This window comes from Lonchura striata, chromosome 12 (genome assembly GCF_046129695.1).
Source record: "Lonchura striata isolate bLonStr1 chromosome 12, bLonStr1.mat, whole genome shotgun sequence".
Lineage (NCBI taxonomy): Eukaryota > Metazoa > Chordata > Aves > Passeriformes > Estrildidae > Lonchura > Lonchura striata.
Window position 1 is genome coordinate 6,359,500 of NC_134614.1, and position 18,214 is coordinate 6,377,713.

The 18,214-nt window shown below is 47.5% G+C and overlaps 1 pseudogene; it reads right to left on the minus strand.

Annotated features, from left to right (window-relative positions):
- Positions 1–136: 136 nt before the first annotated feature.
- On the minus strand, positions 137–17,965 carry LOC144247016 (E3 ubiquitin-protein ligase PHF7-like; annotated as a pseudogene).
- Between the last annotated feature and the right edge of the window lie 249 nt (positions 17,966–18,214).

Below are 18,214 nucleotides of genomic sequence, written 5' to 3' on the forward strand. Positions count from 1 at the left end.
TGGAATGGCCCCTGTCCTCAAGCTCAGGGGTGCTGCTGTACATTGACCTTGTTCTGCTGGGGCTGCTGGTGTCCAGTGAGGGAGATGGCAGAGACTGCTGCCGTGCTGTGTGTTGCTGGCTGCTGCGGCTGCTGGTCTATGCGGATGAAGCCTGGGGATCCTGCCCCGATGGCACCGGGCCATGGGAGCTGGGGCTGATGGCCTCAGATTCTGTGGAGCCGTGAGCAGGCTCCAGTCCTGACTGATTGGTCGGGCTGGGGCCATTGAGCTCTGGCTCATCCCTGGAGGCTGTAAGGACAAGCAGGAATGTCAAAGAGCACCCAGGCCCAAGGCAAGCCTGGCCAGAGCAGAACCCCAGCCCTTCAGGAGCAGACGGGCTCTGCCAGGCCCAGCCTGGGCACTGCCCCCAGCCCAGGGACACCGGGTGCTTTGCCTCTTACCCGTTTCAAGACCAGCACAGCTGTCACACTCCCAGCTCTGTATGCTGTTTTTCAGGCCGGAGCAGCGCCTGTGGGTGCCCTCAGCAGCGCAGGAGGAGCACAGGAGCAGTTCCCAGGGCCTGGGGAAGCAAATGGGTTTATGGCACTGAAGACAAAGTGATTGTCCGGCCAAGCTCTTCTAGTTCTTTTCTCTTTGAGCCCTTGAAGTGACACGGCTACCCTGCAGAGCCTCAGGTGCAGCTCCCCAACTTACCCCTCTTCCTCTGCCTCCTCCCTGCCTCCCAGGTAAAGGCAATCCCTGGCATTGCACCTCCTGTGCCTCTCTCCTAGGTACGCATAGGCATGGTTGTCCTCCCATGTTGGCTGTCTGATGGAGAAAGGAAAAGCTGATGAGTTTCTGCTGCCCTCCCCTCATGGAGGTACAGGTTGTCCCTGCTCTTTGTCCCGTACTTTTCCAAGGCGTGCGTGAAGCTAAAGCCCAGACTCACAGGACAGGGCAGGGACAGGACTGGTATGGCAGGGCCTGGCAGAGCACAGACCTTGCAGCTCCTGTCCTGTGAGGCAGGCAGAAGGACACCAACCTGAAGGGGATTCGGATCCCCAGGATGAACATTTCGACAGGGAATGCCTCCTGGTCTCTGCACAGGGGGCACTGGAAGTATAAAGCACCAGAACGCATGGCCTGTCCCTGCAGGGCAAACAGAAGCAGGGTGAGCAAGGCCCTGGTGCTGCTGAGCACCTGCTGTGCCCTGGGGCTGAGGGGAGGGCTCCTACCTGGATGCAGTCCCTGTGGAACCAGGCCCTTTTGCACACTGGGCACACCAGGGTTCTGAAAGTCTTTCTATCCTCCACTGGCTCCATGCAGATGAGACAATCGGTGCCTGGCTCTGGAGTTGCCTCAATGTCCTGCTTTGGACGGTGCACAGGGCAGAAGGAGCTGGAGGAAAATGGATGGGCAAAGTGAGAAATGTTGGATCTTCTGCCAGGGGTGACCCGGAGTGGGGAGGAGGTACCTGTAATATGGAATATACTGTGTGACGCAGCTGCCCTCCTTGGCACAGGGCAGGTGGAACCATCTGTCACAGCCCTCCTTGCAGCACATGATGGTTGCCCCGCTCTGGCCACAGACGCAGCAGCGCTGGAAAGAGCCAAGCAGCCCCATCAGCAGCAGCCTCGGGGCCTCCCCAGGCAGCCCCAGCGCTCCGGGCAGGGCGCAGGATGTGGCCGCTGCTGGGTCTCAGCCCACAGAGCCGTCTGGTGGAGGAGGGGGGCTCCTGTGCCAGAGCCTCTGTGCAGCTGCTGGCAGCCAGACTTTGTCCCACAGCCGGCCGGAAGGGCAGGCCTTTCCTTCCAAGTGTCTGGGCTAAGCTCTGGCAAACCTCACCTGGCACAAATCTCCCTGCTTGCATGGGACACTCACCTTTTGTGCTGCCCTCCACACTGCAATTTGGATATCTCTAGGAAGAAATCCCATGAGTCCAACATGGTCGTTGTCTTGAGGAAAAAGTAGAGTGGCAAAGAACTGCAGCAGAGAGGAGGAGCAGATGAGGAGAGAGGGGCAGGAACTGCCCATTGCAATGGTGGAGGGAGCTCCCGGAGCCACTCACCAGGCAGAACACGTGGGCACAGAGTCCGCCCTTCTCCAGTTTGTCACCGCAGATGTCCGGATCAGCCTCTGCTCGGCGACACAGCATGCACACTGCAGGGCACAGAGCCAATGGCAGCGGGCATGAGCACCTCTGCGGGGCTCTTTGGCTGCAGCAGCATCGGCCCCAAGGGCTGCTCTGTCCCTGCCTGCCTGCCTGGCTGATGGGCAGGGCTGGAGGCCTTGGAGAGCAGGGGCCATTGTGGGCACGGGTGTCCCAAGAGCTGCCCCCTGGCCCAGCTGGGCCCCACTTGGGGAGGAAGGAGGCTCCCAGCCGCGGCATGGCTGAGCAGCTCCTGCCTCCCCCTGCCTCTGCTCTGGGCCCCACACAACGCCTGCCACAGGAGCCCCTGGCCCCGGCTCTGGGAGGGCGGCTTTGCCCTCACCTGGCTCCCTGGCACCAGGGCCCTCCTGCTTGCTGTCGCACATGGCAGCCATCAGCGGTGAGTCCCTGTCCAGAAAGGTCACAGTCTCCTCCAGGTGCTGGTTCTCTCTCTGTCTGGGAGACAGAAGAGTGTGGGGAGTTTGCAGAACAGGCCCAGAGCCACGAGGGCACTAGTCCCTGCTGAGCCCTGCGTGAGCCCTGCTCCTGTCCGCCTTCTCCTCCCGTCGTCGCCTCGAGGAACACCGCAGTCCACTCTGGCTGTTCCTCCGCTGATTCTGGGCAGGGAGAGGCAGGGGAGCCTGCAGCACAGGCCCAGAGCCCCGAGCTGTGGGGCTCCGCTGGTCCCTGAGCAGCAGCGTCCCTGCCCTGCCTTCTCCTCCCGTGTTTAGGTCGCACTGACACGCGGCCTGAGCCCAGCCTTCCCTTTTGTGACCTTGCTTGCACTGGTCACAATGGCCACTCTGACATCAGCATCGTGCAGCCAAAATTGGGGCAGCCATGGCCTCAGGTCCCTGGCAACCACTTGAGGCGGCCCCCTTGGTAACTGCCCAGGTTCTGAGATGGGTGCGAATGTTTGGCCAGGAGGGAACCCAGGCAGGGACTCCTGCAGCAAGTGCAGGGCCGAATGCCACGCCCTGGGGCAGCCATCGAGGCTGGTACTTTTGGCAGTAAGGTGATGTTTAGGCACTGCCACTCCAGGGCTCCAGCCCCGGCCAAGGGAAATCTCTGCTCCTGCCCCTGGCAGGGGGCAGTCACCCAGAGATTGTGCATTGAGTTAGGAGTGGAACTGAGGCCACACATGGACTCTAGGTCTCTTCAGAAGGTTAATCCGAGTTTATTAGAAACCCATTATTTTATACACCGTTCTATTACAGGTGGACCTGATTAGTCATTTAATCAGCAACCCCTGACACCATTGGCTAATTCACAAGACACCCTTTGCTAAACATCTGATGAGAAAACAACTGTTCAAAACACCAGCTGCAAGGTTGTTTTTATTCTTTCTCTCAGCCATCTCAAAACTCCCCACAAGAGCACCTTGGAAAATTTATCTGGCTTCTCTTTCTTCGACTAAAGTGTCACATCCACATGGATTCTCTTGCACTGGAGAAATTCAAAACCTGCTTCAGGTGAACATTTTCCTCAAGACCTCTCTGGAGACAACTAGGATGAAAGTGAAGGCACTGCTTTGTTACAGGGGCATTGCCATGCCCGAATCCTCAATGAAGGAAGAAAATTAGCAATGGTGACACCGCTGAATAAACACAAAGCACATTTCAATGGTCAGCTGAAGTGCCCGGAGGAGACAGACATTAACCACCCTCACACTCATCCTCAGGACAGTTTTGTCTCCACATTTGACAGTTCTTCCTTTGAATGTTGTTTTGTTACAACTCAGAAGCTTAAAATAACAGTGCCCAGTGTAGTTATTAGACCCCAAAACAGCCCTCTAACAATTGCCTTCTGTATTTCTCACTGTCATGTCCCAAGACTTTTTATCTGAGGTCAGAAAAGAAAAGAATTCCAGCCTCCTGCCCATGATAGAGAGGGGGAGATTTTGAAAGGATATAAGGACAACCATTATCTGTTGGGAGGTTACTGATGAAGAACAGGAAGTTCAGGGGAGATGGAAAGAAGTCCAATTGCTTTCCAAGAATAGGAAGAGAAGCTTTTTAAAGCCAGTATACTTTGCCACTTTATCTTTGCTTCTCTCCCAAGACAAAAGATTTTTCAGTGTGACTTTATCACAATTGGTTTTGTATCTAGAAAATTAAATGTCATTGTTCTGTAAAATTATAAAGCTGCAAAATCTAAAATTTAAAAAAAAAAAAAAAAAAAACAAAACATATACCAAACCAAAGAAAACTTAAGTATTTGTCAATTCAAGTGCAAGGTAGATCAAGTGCAACCTGCCAGCATCAGTTGGCAGGTTCTGCCAAGGTGCAAAGGCTGCCACACCAGCATGGCAAGCTTGAAAGAGTCCTGTGTAGATTCATCACAGTGGAGAAGATCAGCAGGACCTGAGCAAATACAGAGACTTGTACAGTTTCAGAAATCAGATACAGGAAACAATTCCTTCAGAGCTCTCTGCTACAGTTTAAATTCATTATCTACCAGAAGAAAAAAGTAAAACAGACCTTTAAAACAGACTATCAAAGCAATAGTGGAGTTTTCAAGAATGAATCATTTTCTCTACTCTATGGGACTGGACTTAAGCAGATCCCACCCTTGAAGGGAGCCTGGGAGTGCAAATACAGAAGGGGCAATCCCACCCTGAATTTGTCAGGAAGAGGAGCTGCTCTTTCCACTCTCTGTGGTCATACAGTTTGTCTTATCCAGACTGGGAGGTTGGAAATTTATTGTTAAATTACATTTCTAACAAATTTAGGAGCTTTAGATGTTGCTTCAATACAAGCTGTTTTTACTGCATCTCCTTTACTATATAAAAACTATTGTTTTTAAAATTAAGTTTAAAGCACGACTGCAATATAAAAGAAATGTTTTGTAAAAAGTACTTTATCCCTGTCATGGTTTGACACTGGCACAATGCCAGTGCCCCCATGAAAATGCAATCTCTCAATTGAATGCTGTGAAATGCAATAGAGAACAGAGCAAAGCAGGCCCAAGCTTAATAACAGAAAAAAACTTTATTACGCTACTACTATAAAAGAAAAAAAAGAAAGAAAAAAACACACACAAAGATTAAAATTAAAACCTTGCAAAATATTCCTCTTCTCACCACCCAACTCCAACAAACCACAGTGAGACACAATCTGGACCTCAATCAGGTTTCCACCCTCCAGACAATCAATACTCAGTCTATCGAGGGAGAGAGGAGTCTCTCCTGTGCCACAGACCCCCAAAGAAACACAGCTGGAACCTCCTGTGTTTCCATGTCACACATGGCACCGCCCGGAGAAAAGTTTGCCATGGTGACCCCTCTCCTTTCCATGCACAGTGCTCTCACCCCGAATGCATGGATGGACAGACTGCTTTTAGGATTTTTCCTTTCAAGGATGCCCTGCCAAGAGGGGAAAAAAACAACAGTTCCGTTTTTCATTTTTTTGGGACCACAGTCCCCCCCCATTTTCCCCTGGGGTTGAGGGTCCAAGAACAGAGATCTTCTTCTCTTCTCCTTCTTTTGAGGTCAGGGGGCACCACCACAAACCCCCTTAACTTTTCTCTGTTTGCTCCATATCTGTCTTTTCCCAGCTGAAGCATGGTCTCTTGGCTCACTGGTATCCTCCTAAAATACAGTCTCTCTTGGAAGAGAAAAATCAGTTCAGTCTGTGGCCAACAAGGAAAAGTCCAGCCAAAAAAAACACTCCATCATCTCCTCCCACCTAGAATTTCTCCTTCTAACATCCCGGGGTCCAAGCTGTCTCTCTTCCTCTCTTTCAAACTGAGGAGGAGAAAAATTTCACAAAGCTTTCATTTCTCAAGGAGGGGTTAAAAGTCTGGACTCCCTGGCTGGCTCTCTGCCCGGATTCTCCGTCTCCCACGGGCGGTTGGGCAACTTTCAGCCCTCGGCACCCCCCCCGCTCTTCTCCTTCCCCGCAGTGAACTGCTGACAAGCCGCTGCTGTCTCTCTCTCTCTCTCTCAGGACTCTAGTGGGGGAATGGAGACATCCCAGATTTCTCCACCCTTCCATCTGCAGGAGGTCAGCCCGATTCCAGTCCTTCCACCCTTGGGCCTACCTCAGTCAGGCCATGGGCCTTCCCCTTCCCTGCCCAGCCACGGGCTAGGCAGGGGAGAGGCTGCACTGCACGCTGACTGGAACTAAAGAGAGCCAGTTCTCCTGGGAATTTTGCTTTTAACCCCTCTGTGTTCTCAGAGGCGTGTCCACCTTCAATTGGTCAATATCCAAATTGACTTCTTCCTTCTGAGTAAATTATTTTTCCACGTCCAACCACGACAATCCCCCAGAACTCAAATAAGAATTTATAAACAGACATGCACTTGTTACCATACAGAATACTAGAAGCCTTTTGTTTCAGTTATTGTCTATCTTTTTTCTTTGTGTAAAATGCTGACACCTTTGGTAGGTGCCAACAGATTGAATAACCCAACAGGCAGTTATTTTCACTACCCACCATTACTTTCACACCACGAAGACTGTTTTTTGTCAAAATAAATGAAGCTATTCCATATGACAACACATTTTCCCCCACTAACTCCAACAGCTGTAGCCTGAAATCAGGAAAATAAAAAGTTAACTGCCAAGTTAACCCCAAGACTTATTATTCTTTTAGAATTTAAAACAGTGACTGCACCACTTGTTTTTATGCTTTTCTCTCCCTCGTCTTCTTGTCAGTACAAAACAAATACCATGCATACTCAGAACCTGGTATGTTCCCAGTTAAATCAAAGAACATGGCAGCATTCAAGCATCCACAATAACCTCCACTGAGACATAAATGGATCATCATTTATCAGTCACTCTGCCTATGCAAAGTAAGTATTGCAAATCACATGGATGATAAGAGGAGTGTAAGCAGAAGGTGTCTGGGAGATAAAAATCTATGTGGCTCTAAGGCAGAAAACATGCTTTTAACCAAAAAAAAAAAAATCATACCTCACAGCTGCCTTCAAGAAACTACAGCATGTCAAATTCAGCTTTGCTTTCGCTTAGATCATCTCTCTTGGAAATGCTGTTGATGTTGGGATTTTTTCCTTCCAATTGAAGCTTTTTCTAGGAAAAAAATGAGACTGCACATGTACATCTTTGACTAGAATTTCCTAGAGGAAACAACTTCACGTGAGAAGCTTGTGAAGAAGATGTTGAAATCAATGGCTTCCCTGCTTCCTATGCCCTTTCCCCCCACCGTGACTGCACTTCATTTACCTGCATTAACAGCACGGATGAGAGCCAAGCTAAGAGAAGGAATTTAAAAAGCTGTGATGTTTTCTCTGCCATTACTTAAAGTGCCACATGCAAACCCAAGCGAACAGTCTCTACTAGACACAGAGCAACTAAAATAGGATCTTGCAGCCTGGATGTCAGGTAGAAGTGAACATATTTGTCAAAATTACTGTAGAACAGGTACTGCATCAGGAGTGGCAAAAATTAAAAATGCCTTCCTGGGGAGATTCCAGCAGGGAGAAGGTTGCAGACACTTGAATTAGGTTTTCAGGTACTGTGCAGTTTGTTGGCATCTGACCCAAGGGCACAGCTCCCACACACATAAACCTTGGAACATCTAAGCATGGGTATGAGTGCTCTGGCTTGCTAAAGAACTCCGTGTTCAGCAGCTTGCAGTGGGGAGTGTCCTTAGGGTGCACTCAGAAATAAACCAAAATTAGGCCCCTTATGGCTTTGGGGGTTAGAGTTTCTTGGGGTTTGTTTTGTTCTTTCGGGGGTGGATTTTTAAAGATGTGTAGAGAACTTCTAGTTGCGAGCACTTTACATTATTAGACCACGCTAGCTGTCTTACCACTGAACATAATGAAATACGAATTATTTTTATCTAGAATTATTGGTGATTCAAGACATGACAACACAAGTATTGTAGCCTTCCAAAAATGATGTGTGTTTTATTCTCTTGATACAAATATTCTATTCCTAGGAATGAATAGTAAATACAACATTTGCACACCAATTTTTACAAAATCAAAGGAGCGAAGGACTGACTTTCAACTGATACTCCCCATTCTTAAAGAGAAAAAGGTTACCAAAGGACAAATGGAATGCTGACCACTAAACAAAGTGATGGTTCTACCTTTCTTCAGTTACACATTGGAAATGCCACAACTAATCAATCTCTCAGTGAGCTTATTCTTTGGAAAGGAGACTCCTCATTCCCCTAGGGGGCCATGGTCTGTGGTGTGCCCACAGGTCAATGTCCTCACCTGCCTCCTAGCCTGGCGGCTGAGCAACAGGGCTTCCTGTCGCAGGATTTCTGAGAGAGAGAGGACACGCTTTATATTTCGAGTGAAGGTTGAGCTACCCCGAGTCTAGGCCTCAGATAATGGGCCTTGGTAAGGCCTTTGAGAAGCCTTTGACACAGTAAGAAATTAGTCACTGCGCAGTTCAAAATTATGTTAAGGTAACCACAGTATCAACGAGTTTTCTGGGTGTGAATTGGTGAAGGGCTGCAGTGTGGAACTCTAGCCACCTTAAGACAAAGACAAACAATGTTTGCTGGCCAATGATACTGTGCTCACAATTTGTAAACGATATTGAAGTGTATATAAACTGCCATCTTATAAAGAATAAACGGAGAATGTAGCATTAGCTATATTGGCTTGATCTGCGTTTGTCCTGTCCAGCATTCCCTATTGTATAAGAAGTCCCTTCCTTCTGCTTCTGGCTTTGGGTAAGGCAGTGTTTGAAATACAGACGCAAAGAAGACTGTAGGGTATGAAATACCATAAAGCTAAATTCAGGCATTTGTCAGACACAGCAGCTCAAGGTACTGAGCAGCACAAAGGGTTCTGAATTTAAGAACCTCTCTTGAAAGAGACACTACGTGTGTCTTACCTGGAACTCAGCTGCTGGTACTGGATATTGGGCTCTGTCATCACAGCAGACACTGCCTGCACCCTGTCAAATGAACTTGAGAGTTAGGCCGGAGATGGAAGGAGGGGTGAACAATTAACAGTCTCCTTAGAAAATGAGAATTGAATTTAAACAATTTTTTTTTTTTCCCTTTTCGTCTGTTCCAAAACACACAGTAATGGAGATTCAGAGATCCCTTTGTTCCATCATGGCATTATCCAGTGCCTCCAGCTGTTTTAGATACCCGGAAGGTAGGACCAGAGTTCTGGTCCTCAGTTTTTGTGATTTGCATTCACTCCTCAACCTCTTCCCAATTCTTTAGGGTGCCAGGCTGCCTTGCAGGATCCTCACTCCAAGCCCAGCATCCTCACTGACACCAGCATTAGCCACTTCTGATTGTGCAGCCGCAGCTCGGTACCATTTGATGCAGCTCTCCAGCTCTCCGCTACCCCTCTACTCCAGCCTCATTAATCAAAATGGATGTTGGCAAACTGCAGTAAATGCCAATGAGATTTCTTCAGTGTCTCCTAAGTCCTCTTGAAAATAGTGTGCATGGAAATTCAGACGTTTCGCTCAGCTGCGCTGCAGAGCTGACACTGCAGCACGGTATTTCAGAAAGGCAAAGGAAACAAAATACAGAACCTTCTCCTGGCACATACAGGTCACAACTAAATGACTGAACAGAACGAGTTTGGTTTAACCAAGTTCTACTGCACAAACCAGAGCGAAAGCTTCAGGACATCACCTGATGAGGGACGGAGGGAAGAGCATATTAAAAATAAAAGCAGGGGAAGCGCCACAAATGCTTCCACTGCACCGAGCATCTCTGCAATTGGCTGGGAGAGCTGTTGCTGCACAAACTCTGCCTGCTCCCGCCCCACGGAGTAAGCCCTGCTCCCTCTTACAACAGGCTGAAGCACAGCATGGCAAGCTGTCCCCAATTACTATCCCTGATGGCCATCCCCCCTCAAGCTCACAACAGTAACAAGTTTGCCCGAGATCCTAAAAATCTCTCAAATTGAGCTGTGTGTGGGAGGAAAATTGTAGTCCACAAATGTTTCATGCTAAGCCTAGCAAACTTGTCCTCTATAACTTCTGGCTTCCAAAGCAACAGATCATGGTTCAAACCCTGCTGGGGTATTGTCCAATAAAAATCCCTTTCAGGTGCGTCATCACTGTAAGAAGGAAAGCAGGGAAACAAAGGTGAGGCAATTTCAAAAGGTACTAAACTGAAGGCAGAAAGGAAATTAAACTCTCTTCTCAAAAAAACAATCCTTGGGTTTACAACTAAAATACCACTACAAGGAATTATTTTTGCTTTTTAAATAAGGAAAATTTTCCCTTTGTGTGGCACCCATGTATTAAAATCAACACAGACAAAAGTGTACCTGAGTGTCTGAAAGTCTCACCTGTCCCAGGGGTAACTCTTTGTATTGGAAAGGTGTGCCCTAGCCTAGGGGAAAAGTGCTGCAAAAATACCTGCTGCTTTAAGTTATGAAATGGAAAAGCTAACATCCTACCTCTTCAGCTCCTACTCTAATGCAAAGCAATGATGAATTTGGAACAAACCCCAGACACTTAATAAAATTATCAACTTTAATGTCCTGACAACTGATTTGCTGCAGCAAATCCGGAAAGACCCATGGGATTCAGGAATACACTTTGGTCATAAAAAGGGGAAGTAAAGTGAATGATCCCAAATAGCAGGCCAAGCTACGGAGAAAATTCCCAATGTATAATTAAAAAGACTGAGTTAATAAGGATGTTGCGTTAATTCAGGTCCATCAATAAAACAACCCTAACAGCTTTAGGTATCATCTTTAAAACCAGCATTAATATGGAAGTGTTCAGCAGAAAGTCGGGCTTAAATAGCAGTAAAACTCTATTTATTTGGGGTGAATAGGAGATTTCTTCTGCAATTACAAACAGTAACTGTCCAAGAAGTCACAAGTCCTTCATCACAGGAGTCACTTACACATGGAAATTACAGGATGTGCTTTTTTGGGGAATTGCAACAATACTTGAGAAGTATATAATAAATAAGAGCATGTAAAAACAGGTTAGAAATAAAAGGGAATTCTGTAGCTCTGGTTTGAAGAGTATTCTCACTCCTCAGTCACATCACAAAGGCAAAGGCAAAGTGAACTGAATATAGCATCCAGGCTAGGGCCAGATTTGACTGCTTCATGATTTAGAAACCTCTTGGGAAGCTGGGACACTTGCTCAGTTTGTGAACCCACTCTAAACTCTGTTTCTACTGGGGTATAGTTGTACTCAGTCCAGCTGGATTACAACTAAGCAGAGAGATGCTTTCTGAACATAGCAAAGCCATAGCCTGTGGCTCCCTGGACCTGTAGGGAGCATGTCCTCACTCCCTAGCTGAACAAGCTATTTTTAGATTACACAAAATGGATGTCAACAGACCTGCTGTAATCAAATGCTGGTTAAAAACAGCACCTATCTTCAGCAAGGAGATGGCTCATGATGGGTCTCAAGGATGTTCCTAAAATGCTGTGATGCCCTAGCCAGTTTTCAAAAGGTTCTTTATCGCCGGCTGGGGGATACATCCAAATCATGAACGGGACTGGGCTGCTGTGGTATATGTTTATTTTTTAGCATCAGTCTCATTACATGGTTATGACAATGGGAAGATGCCAGCAGCTCACATCCAGGCAACAGACCAAGAACTTAATGTTACAACTTACTTTATAAACATTTTGACCAGTCACACAAAGCAAAAGCATATTGACAGTAGTTCTATCCAATCACTACAAGCACACGTACCTTTAGTTAAAACAATGCTTGCTTATTTTGAATACAATACTTGCTTGTAAGCCTCAAGATACAATGCACAGAGCTCCGTTACTAAGCTTAGACCTTCCTAATATCTCACCAGATATACTTTCCTGCAACTTAGGAAGTTATTCTATCCAAGTGTTAATACACAGACTATTGTTCTATTTGTTCTTTCTTTCTACTTCTTGTATAATTTTTCTGCTGACAAATCTTATAGCTACTGCGTAGCTCTAATCACCATCCTGGTGTCTCTGAGGCCTGCCTTTTGCAATGTGCCCAAAACCTTCTGATTTTAAGGAATCCCACAGACTTATCATTGTTATTTGCAAGCAAAAGATTGGTTCACAAGTCTTTTTCCATGCTTTTCTCAGTCGTTTATTAGAACTCATCTTTATAACTGTCCCATGGCTGTGTTCCACACATTTCACAATTACAATTACACAGGTTACATTTATTTACCTGACACAAAACACAACTTTGCATTTCACACTGTCTTTCTTTGAGAGAAACATTCAGATAAAGTCAAGGAAACAGGGCAGGCGAGACGGAAAGCTTCCCTTGAGACGCTTTTGGGAGGGCCTGCAAGGACCCTGCTTTCCTTCGGAACAGAGGTGGCCACGAGACATGGTGTTGGCTGTCTTACCCTAGGTGCCCCCTCTGCTCCAGAAGGACTCTTGCCCACTTCTTCACTTGTCTGTCCCTCCAGCTGCAGGGCCTCAAACCCGCTCTGTAAGGTACTAAACCTCTAAGTCAGCTGCAAGTTTTGAGAATAAGGCAGTGAGCATGGCTCGAAGTAGGGTTTTTTAGTCAGGCTTACAATATGTGTTGAGAAGAAGAAGAGAGAAGGGGTAGATACCACACGAGAATCCAGCACAGCCTCGCCAGATTTTTCATCTGGGTTCTTGAAGCACAATGCCCAGCACTTGCACTGAGACATCTTTTTGTGTGTTCTGGCGACCGGAACCATCCCACGGCCAGGCCCAGGGTAATTTGGGTGCCAAAGTCCTGTTGCCTGCAAACAGCACACTTTTTTACCCAGCTGGAGCTGATTTCAGCATGTTTGCTGAGTTGACTTTAGGAGTGTTTTCCTTATCTTGGCAGTTCTAACAGATGTCCTTATGGCCCCTGAATTGTGCATCCTTTGCGTCCTCAATCAGTGGGCGTCCTTCTTCCCAAGCTTTGTCAGCTTCCCTCTGGGTCTGAGATCAGTGAAACGTGCCCAGGCCTGAGTCTTCAAAGACCATTCTAGCAACAAGTACTTTGCTTTTCTAACACCGGACCATCACTCCGAGCTTGCAGGCTGCCATGTGCGGCACACGTTAAATGTCTCTTCTTGTTGATCGGGTTTGAAAGTGTGCAAAGCTCAAGTTACAGGACATCCTTTCTTCGTCAGCAAATGGGACCTCTCGCACAGTTTGCTGCAGCTCCGCGCCCGCGCCTTGCAGAGAGCCAGAACGGTCCCGGCGCCATTCCCGGGCTCAGGGCGCCGCCTGGTGGGCGAGAGCCGCCATGACAGCGCCGGGGGCCGGAGGGCGGGAAGGGGCGGGCGGGTGTGAGGGGCGAGGCGGCTTCCGCACAGAGCCGAGCTGGCGCTGCTCCCTCAGCGCGTTGCGGCCGCGCTGCGGGGAGCGTGCGGGCGTTCCTCGGGCTCTGGGAGAAGCGTGTGGCCGCTGCGGGGTCCCGGCCCGCAGATCTTGCTGCTGGCCGAGGCTGCAGGGCCAGAGCTGCCGTGCGCCGTGGCACTGCCGGAGCGCCCCGGCAGAGCCGGGCTGGCAGTGCCGACACCTGAGGGAAGCCCTGCCATGGCACTGCCGGAGCGCCCCGGCAGAGCCGGGCTGGCAGTGCCGACACCTGAGGGAAGCCCTGCCATGGCACTGCCGGAGCGCCCCGGCAGAGCCGGGCTGGCAGTGCCGACACCTGAGGGAAGCCCTGCCATGGCACTGCCGGGGCCGCTCCTGCCCCGGGGCCGCCGGCAGGAGCGACGCCTGGGACCTGCCGAGAGACCGGCATTGCTTGGCCCTCTTCAGTAGATCGAGGGAGTGGCACCACGAAATAGCAAAATATTACACCTGATTTAAAACACCAGAGGGAAGCCATAGAGTTGAAAGGAAAATGGTGTGCCAAAAGATAAAGAGCACGAAAGGGAAGACTAAAGAAAACATACTGAATCTTAATCTTCACATTAATCTCAACGATATCAGAGGAAAGATGATGGTGAAAAAACCTACTAGAAAACCAACTAAATGTTTTGACATTAAAAAGGGTCACCTTTGTAATTTTGCAAGTATGTTCAACTCTTAAAAAGCAGTCAGGTATTCCTTTGTCTGGTGCTACGAATTTAATAATGGGATTTGGTACAGCTATCCCTCAAATACTCCACATAAAGAGAGCTAAGTACTTAGCCATGAGTTAGTAAAAGAAATCTTCCATTCTGTCATAGTTCTGTAGTAAGTACGTAGTAAAAGAAGTCATCATTATGCCAATGGATGTTGATGCAGCCTGCAGCCTGCAGCCTGCATGCTGTGTCGCCGTGCAGAGGCTGACCCCTGTGCTTCCCCAAGCGCTGCCACCAGCTCCTGTGCTGCTGCTGATTCTCTGCCCAGCCCACCCACGGGCACTGCTGGAGCCTCACACCCACCACAGCCAGCTGGGGTGTGACAGCTCTGCTGCTATGGGCACGGCTGTGGGCAAAGCACCCGCGTGTCCCTGGGCTGGGGGCAGTGCCCAGGTCGGGCTTGGCAGAGCTTGTCTACTCCTGGAGAGCCGGGGCCAGTGCCCAGGTGTGCCCTGGCCCGGCTCTGGGGCACCTTTGACATTCCTGCTTGCCTTTAGAGCCGCCAGGGATGAGCCGGAGCTCAATGGCCCCAGCCTGGCTGGACAGTCAGGACTGGAGCCTTCCCGTGGCTCCCCAGCACCCCAGACCATCAGCCCCAGCTCGGAAACACTGCCAAACAGGATTTGCCAATTTTTTTTCCTCTTAGATCTTTGAAAGGATTTTGGTAGTAACATTGTTTGACCACTTCTTCAAGGAACAAACGTGGCACGTTTCTATTCAGTAAAGAGTTTATTGCTTTCCTTACACTTTCTATTTCGTATCCTTAAGCTTCCTTTGGCTTTCTGGGAAATAATCAAAATCTAACAAATTCTTCAGAGAGGTTTCTGAATCCACTATTAGGAGAAGTCTCTAAATTCACTCCTTCTCTTAAATACATCCTTGACGTACAGTTAAGTAGCTGCTCCTGTAACATACAAAGATGTAGTGGTTTACCTGCCTGGACAACACAACATGATGTTATACACACCGGTACGCTAAAACACTTTTGTTCCTGGGGAGTTGCAAAGTTGCAGGCTCTTCTCCAGGTCCTGAATTAATTCTGCACGCCCATTCATACCTGCATTCCCTACCCGTGCTCAGCTTTCACCTACAGTTCCCAGGGAACAGATGTTACATACTCACCTCAAGCAATAATCTACATCGGTCTTCCCAACCCTTTTTCTTCACTGAACTCTACTGATCTACAAAACAACTTTGGGCCCTCTGTGCAAAAAAAAGAACCAATTAATAGGCTTAAACACTTCCGATTGTGCTGCTGCTTCTAACAATCATGGGCAACACAGCAATAAAGTCAGGAGTCAATTCTTCACATCCTTCCTGTTCTCTTGCCCCCCACCAGATGTTGTCTCCCAACAGAAATGTTCCCTCCTGCAGCCTGGTGTCTGCGGGACAATGAAAGGCAGCAGCAGTTTTCCTCAGCATGCTGCAGTCTAAATTGCAGTGAAATAGCTGCTGTTTCATTAGAAGCTCAGCACCAGGATCACACATCTTCCCCCAGAACTGGGGCCTGCTAAGGACTGAGCTCTCCACTTTAACACCCCCTGCAAATCAGACAGGCTGGAAGAGTGCTGGGCACGAACTGTATGAACACAGCAATACATTTCTGCAGCGTTATCGAATCAGTCTTGAGAAATGCACACCATTTAAGCCTGTCTTAAGACTATTTTGCAAAACATATAACAAGCAATTGTTTTGCTGGCCTCTGCAATTTTTGGGGATTCTGTGTGTTTCCTTTGGTTGTTGTTTTCTTTGTTTCTAAATACAAAATCCCCTGGATTCAGAAGAGAAACCCCCAGATTCATTAGGACAAAGCACCACAGGGACCTATGTGGCTGACAGGAACATCAACATCCCTAGTGGTACCTCCAGAAAGACAGGAAAAAGTTAAACATTATATAAATACCTGAAATTATTAAAAATGTCTAATTAACTTTTCACATGGCTAATGTTTTGGTAAGGTCTCAAAGTCTACATTCCTATTAGGCAATTATCTGAAAGAGAAGAAAGCCAGAAATCTGCTTGGTCTTTATTTTACCAAGATTCTCTCATGGGATTCTACAACACTTTTGAGCACAAGTAAGGATGACAAAATTTGACTAGAAAACATTCATAACCAGGCAGCATTTTTATCCTCCTCATGGAATTCCAGGACGAATTTAAAAAATACAAGAGGGGGTGAAGAAATGCTGTCATACCTCTTAGGTGTTCATCATCTTTGGAGAAGAAGACAACTCTAGCACTTTGTGTGCGTGGTAAAGAAACGAACCTAGACAAGTACAAAGGGATTTTAGCATCCAAAATTGTACTATCAAATTCCATGAACGCAGGTAAAAACTGTAGTGCTTCAGAGAAATGGTATACATTGAAAAGCTTTATTCCCTAGTAACCAAATAGAGCCTTCTAGGAAAAAAACAACTTCTTAACAGCAAACTGACTGTGTCTTTGGCTTCTGGCCAAACTCAGTTTGGAGTTGGTCAAACCAAAATGAGCCCGTTAATTTCTTGCGCTCAACGTCTCTCTTTTCATATTCAGCTTCACATCACATGGGCTGCTGGGAGTTTTGACTCAGGGCAGCACAAATGGTTTTCCAAGATGACTTTCATTGCTCAGAGGTGTGCAATCTCAGTTTCCCATTCCATGAGTGCTGCTATTAATATTCCCACACCATCCAACTACTACAGCCAAGTAGACAGCAAATAGAAACGGAACTTGCATTTCTTGGTCCGTTTCAGTGTCTCACGTCTCAGGCTCATCATCACCCTCAGAGCTGCCGTCTTGGAAACGTGAATCCTCTTGCCATGCGACTTTTACCGGCTTTATTGTTCCGAGTCTGCAAGACTCTGCAATAACAGCACCGAAAAAGAAACAAAGCCACATCCAGATTATTCCTCCACTTGTCAGGAAGAATTCCTCCTTTCAAGACAAATACTTACAGTGGAGAAGACAGATGTAGGAAGGACAAAATCTACTTCTGCCAGATTTTCTGAGCAACATCTCTGCTCCAGGATTTTCCACTCTGTTCTGGGGATCTCTGCTGTATTCTTAAACATTTGATCGTTGCATTCAGAAGACCCTGAATACTTTCTGAATTCAGCACAAGTGTGGGGGGCTCATTGCTTTGCGTTTTTGCATTGTTTTTTTTAAATATTTTGGATAACTTCAAATGGTTTCTTTTCTCTCCTACAGGACTGTGACTCGATTTAATGTTGTTTCATTTTCTTTTCATAAGGCCTCATTTTATCTACGTCTTGAACATTCCAACCATCATGTGTCATTCAGTTTCCTTCTTCTATAGGTTCTAGAATAGAATTCAGTAACAAAGAGAATGTTTGTGGATCTTGCGGTCAACTCCAGGATCTTGCTCCTCCCTCTCCATTAACACACATTTCCTTTAAAATCTTGTTGGATTCTCTGAAACTTGATATGACTGGTGTGCCATCTTTCTCCCTGTTTGAGAGATTCAGGGCATGACAACAAGCTTTTTCACCGCTCAGCAAAAACCCCAATGCCTTCTCAAAGCATGCCTTTCAGAATTCCTCAGATGCAAGCATGAGTTACCTCTCATTCATGTACCACAGCCTTGGCAAGCAGAAATGAAGATCAAAATACTTCTGCCTACTTACTGTCTTCTGCTATGGAAAATCCCCTGAGTCCTGACCTTCTTTACACCACAATGCTCTACAGTGCCTGCCAGAAGCTCTTCCTTAGAAATGGCACTGTGAGAAGGGTCCTGCTGTTACCTTCTTTGATGCCCAGCTCCTCTGTGTCTCCAAAGAAGGAAAACTTGAACGCGCTCGACTCCTGAGATGCGTTGTTCTCGGGCAAAGGTCCCAAATGGTCATCTGGGGGCAGGGTCCTGCGCATCCTCTTTGTCCCAGGGTATTTCCACAATCTTTTCTGGTTTGTTCTTTGAAGCTCCAAACAAGTCTTTTAAATCAGCAGCAATACAGTAATGGATTTCTTCAGACACTTGAGGCAGTGTCTCACTCTCTTCTTTCTTTTTCCTTTTGGCTTTACTGAAATGAGATTGTTCCAGGATAGCAAAACAGCGCACGTTCTTTCCAAGACAGCTTCCCAAGGAGCCACCTTGCTCTGAACATCTCCCTAACCGTA